We start from the raw sequence: 5436 nt of genomic DNA, 5'->3' as shown, positions 1-5436 counted from the left end.
TTAAAAAGTTCCTTCTTTGGGTACCCCCCACTTATCAATGGACCTTTCATTCTGAGGTACAAGCGAGCTTCTAAACTATTTATGGCACAATTTTTTTTTTCCTTTTCAGTCTTTAGGTTCATTGCACCTATTTATAGAATATTATTTATTCTTCTATTTGCTGACCTTTTCATTCTAGAGATCTTTGGCAATGAGTCCTTTCCCAAACAATAAATCTGTATTGGATTTTATATCTCATTAGTTTTATCGGCAATATCTTAATGGACTTCTTATAACTTTGCTCTGTATCCTTTTTGTAACCTCTTGAATTCCCTTTTCCTCAAAATCATAATGTAATCTACTAACTTGAAGAATATAAAATTGCAGCTTCTCTACAAATGATTTTGCTGAAACACAGATCTTTGGAGTATTAATTCCATGTCAGTAATAGTATGCTTAAAACTGGGTTTCTGTTAGGGCACATGAGTGGCTCAGTCTTTTGAGCATCTGACTGTTGATTTCAGCTGAGGTCATTATCCTAAGGTTGTGGGATCAAGCGCCATATCAAGCTCAGTGCTGAGTGTGGAGTCTGCTCAAGATTCTCTCTCTCTCTCTCTCTCTCTCTCTCTCTCTCTCTCTCTCTCTCTCCCTTCACCCCTCTCCCCTGCTCGTACCTTCTCTCTCTCTCCTCTCTCAAAAATAAATAAATAAATGAGTAAATAAATAAATAAATAAATAAAATATAAAAAGAACTGGATTTCTGTTAAACTGAAAAGCAAAAATCTATCTTCATTCTAATCTTATTTCTTCCATCTGTTTGGAGATTTATGATCATTTGCTTCTTTCCTTTATCCTCATGTCCCTTTGTAAAGCGAAGTTAGTAGGTTGTCCTTTGATACATTTACTTTTTAAAAACCTGTTTCAGAGATTTATTCTTTTTTTTATGGTGGAAAAATATATATTGATATGTAGCCAACTGGACTTCGTTTAGATGATCCCGATTTTGTTAGCAACATCCCAAGCATCACAATCAGGAGTCAGTAGAACATACACCTCCTTCTCCCCACGGGGCCTAATCAGGATGTTGCCCTTGGCCACATCCATGTCATAAAGCTTCTTCACAGCCTGTTTGATCTGGTGCTTGTTGGCCTTGACATCCACAGTGAACTCAAGTGTGTTGTTGCCATCTAGTTTCTTTACAGCTGACTCTGGAGTCAGGGGAATCTTGATGACAGCATGGTGTCAAGCTTGTTTCCCCTGGGGGCACTCTTTCACGGATATTTGGGCTGCCTTTGGAGATACGGTGTTGGGGGCCATAGGAAGGTAGGTGACACACAGATCTTTTTTCTGTGACTGTGGGACACCTTTCAGCATTGCTTTCTTGGCCTTCAAAGCCTCTGCTTTGGCTGTGGCTTTGGGAGGGGCAGGGGCTTCCTTCTTTGCTTTTAGCACCGTCTTCTTGAAAAGACTCAGAGACTACTTCCTATAGTTCCTTTATATTCCTCTCTGTTATATCTTTGAAAATAGCTTTCCCTTATATAGACAATAGAATAATATCAAAGATATATGTTTTATTTTCAAAACTAGTTACAAATGTTTCATAGGTGTACATGGTTTTCAAAAATCAAATACTACCAAAAGATACATCCGGAAAAAACAGTTCTGCTTACTGCCATTTTCAACTCTTGAGCCATTTCTTTTTTTTTCCTTCTGCATTTCTAAATATGTGTATATTGCCACCTGAAATTTATCAGTTTTATCATGATTTTTGGATTCTTTGGTATGGTCTATCTCACTTTATTCCCCTTCCCCCATCACACCAATTGGGTCATAGTCAGGGCTAACATGGTCACTAGCTATAAATGTTGTTGGGATAAGTAGTGTACTACAACTTTTTTCTTACTCCTAGAACTTCAGTAGAACAGACGTATAGAGATACAGATATAGAGGTAAAAAAAAATAATAAAAGAAAAGAAAGAGCAAGAAAAATACCATGAATTCAACTTTTTAACAAAAGGCAGAAACTGAGATAACTGTTTTTGCTTTGTTGTTTAATTTTTAAATACTCTAAGATTCATTTGTCCTTTTGATGGAACACATATTCTAGCAATTCTGGTAATAGGTTCTTTGAATTACTTAGAATGTCAAAAAGGTTTTGAGGATAGAAAGTGGGTACAGATCTAGTAACTCACTTAGCAGAGAAAAGGAAGCTACAAACAAGGTCCGCCAAAGGAAAAACGTCCTTAGTTTTGCTCTCTGGAATGATCGATCATCCCTACATTTGTTCTTGAAGATCACTTGTGAGAAAGGCACGGGGGAGAATTTCTCTTAACATTAGCAACCCCTTCCTATTGTTACAGATTTGGAGACTCGGGGTAGAGTCTTAAAAAAATGGGTTTTTGGGCTCTAGGGTTTATCAGCCCCAACATGGTAATCCTACAGGCAGATACCCAAAGCCAAGAAGCATATGATACCGTGAACCTTAGATCTTCACTCCAGTCTAGGAATTTGTATTACAGCAGTAGACTTCAGTATTCTGCCATTGCCCTAACTCAACTCTTCCAGTTCCAGCTTGACTGCTCATTCAGTACAAGTCTGAAGTGCTGAGTTGAAAACAATATTCCCTTTTCCTCGATCTGTATCCCAGTATTCGTGCATATATTTTTCTTTGCATTAACATGCTTATAAATGCATCCAGTGAAAATATTAGTTTTATAGATATAGTGAGAGTGTGTGTATGTATATATGTTCATGGATACAGATATAGCTATAGATATAGATACATTATATACTTCTGAACATCTTGGCAAAGGAAAAGTCCAGAAAGTTTTTATCTACAGACAGTTTAAAAGAAAAGCAATCACATTTCTATTATACTTATCAACAGTTCTACCATATTTAGGATGGAACAATATCTTCCAAGTGGCAAAGACACCTGTTTTGTCAGTCATCTACTGACACAAAAATGGCACTCCAAAACAGAGTCTTGAAACTATACTGATTTATTTAGCTCATCAGCCTGCAAATTAGCCAGTGAGGCTCAGCTCTGTTCAGTGATTTTTCTTGTCTCAGGCAGGCTCATCCTTATGTATGGCTAATCTAGGGTGGCTTCATATGGGATAACTGGGCTAGGTTGGTTCCAGACAATGGCTGAATACAAGAGCAATAAAACAAGGGTCTTTCAATATTCTGCTTGTGTTGTATTCACTAACATCCTATTTGCCGAAGCAAGTCATGTGACCCAAGCCCAGAATCAAGCCATAGATACAGGGATGAGTAAAGAATCATGGCCATTCTGGGGCGCCTGGGTGGCTCAGTCAGTTGAGCGTCCGACTTCGGCTCAGGTCATGATCTCACAGTCCTTGAGTTCAAGCCCCGCGTCGGGTTCTGTGCTGACAGCTCAGAGCCTGGAGCCCATTTCAGATTCTGTGTCTCCCTCTCTCTCTGCCCCTCCCCTGTTCATGCTCTCTCTCTGTCTCAAAAATAAAAAATAAAAATAAATAAAAGAAAAAAAAGAATCATGGCCATTTTTACAGTCTACCATACCTATAAACTCAGAGATCTATATTTTATTCAAAATAAAACACATTTTCAAGCATTGAAGTACTATTTAATACTCATCATTTATCTTTAGGAAAGTTACTAGAAAATGTTTTATGACAAGAAGAAAAATCACTCTAAGAAGAAGAGAATACAACAAATAATGAAGAGGAAAAAATGAGTAAAACATTAAGTATCAAAATTCATTGATCTTTTTTTAAAAATCTGTATCTAAAAGTCCAAGTTGTATCAAAATGTAAGTTTGAAGACAGAAAGGAAGTGGAAGTGAAATACAAAAGGAACTAAAACATGTTAAACTTTTACTTTGTGATAAGGGTTTTATTCTAAATATTTTGAGAACAAAATGTATGTTTAGTATAATATATATCCAGCAGAAGAAAAAGGAGAACAAGGAAAACTTAATTATTCCATTTAAAGTCAGGATAGAAAAATAGGAAAAGTATACAGTGTAAAACATAAAATAAAATCATTTAAATGGCTAGAAACATAGCAGTAATGAAAATAAATATAAATAGATAAACTTTCTTATTATAACACTGACTATTAGGTAACATTTTCAAAAATCAAGGCAAGTTCTCTTTATAAATAAGAAACCAAATTGGCATAGAAAAGTTAAAAAATAAAAGGACAGGAAAAGAAAGGACATAAAAATGTTAATGTAAAGAAGAATGGCAAAGAATTTTAAAATCAAAAAACACAGAATCAAAGAAAAAGTACTGGAAATTTACGGTAATAAAATTTTCAAACCTGAGATTAATATATATCATGAATATTTGTACACCTAATAACACAACTTCAATCTAAGTATAGCAAATTGATAGAACTTATAGGAGAATTTTAGAAGTTTACTATTAGTAGAACAGAGCTTAACTTCTCAAAATATCAAGCAGACAAAAACAGAGTTGCTATAGAGAAAATTGTTAACAACCAATAAACTTGATTTAACAGTCATCCTTTCTTAAACACCAATGAAAGGAACATTTACAACAATTGATAAAATACTAGACCACAAATGAAATCTCAACAACTTCCAACAATTACTATTATTCAGTTTATATTAACCATGGTATGGAAAAAATGAGAAATCAGCCATTTGACACCATTCATTTGAAAGGACTAACATAATTAAGAAATCCATATACTTTTTAAAACTCCAAAGTTTTGATATAAGAAAAAAATTACAAAACACATATTGAATTTTTATGTCAATAACTATTGAAGTACTATTTAAAAATACATTGTTTTTAAAACAGTTGATATATTACACAAAGTTCATATAGAAGGCAAGTATTTAACGATTAATGTTCAAGTTTTTAAAGTTGATAAAGTTTTAAAGTTGATCGAGTTTATAAAGTCTTAAATCCTCTGAACTCTATTAAATTCTTATAAACATTTACTATGCTCATGCAGACTGTCAGTTGTCAACATTTCCAAATTAATGCACACTTCAGTGTTCCCTTCCTGCATCATGTTCCCAGAAATATTATAAAAGATACCATAATATGATAATAAATATATAGCCATGCTCTAAAATGAAAAAAACTCTCAGCAGAACAGAAAATGTATGTGAGGAATTAACGAAATACCTGAAGCATTGAAGAGAGGGCTTGCATACTAGGTGCACAAAATTAGGTACATCTCTGGGAGATATGAGCCATATCAAAGGTGCTATATGACTGGAAGTGATGGAAATAGGAAACTGGTCCAGAATGTGGACTGGAAGTATTGCTCATTGGCCAAAAAAAAGTGGGGGGGGGGGGGGGGGGGGGCAATTTTCTAACTTGATAAAGCATGTTTTTTTTCAAAATGCCTTAATGAAAATCATGCTTAATAATGGGATGTTAGAAGCATTTCAATTAAATGTTCAAGTAAATAGGACAAGTTTGGCTGCTCTTT

The 5436-nt window shown here is 34.7% G+C and overlaps 1 pseudogene; it reads right to left on the bottom strand.

Moving 5' to 3' along the window:
* Positions 1 to 966: 966 nt before the first annotated feature.
* Positions 967 to 1655, bottom strand: LOC131483809 (large ribosomal subunit protein uL23-like; annotated as a pseudogene).
* Positions 1656 to 5436: the final 3781 nt, after the last annotated feature.

This window comes from Neofelis nebulosa, chromosome 8, assembly GCF_028018385.1.
Source record: "Neofelis nebulosa isolate mNeoNeb1 chromosome 8, mNeoNeb1.pri, whole genome shotgun sequence".
Classification (NCBI taxonomy): Eukaryota; Metazoa; Chordata; class Mammalia; order Carnivora; family Felidae; genus Neofelis; species Neofelis nebulosa.
This window is presented reverse-complemented; position numbering and strand designations above follow the sequence as displayed.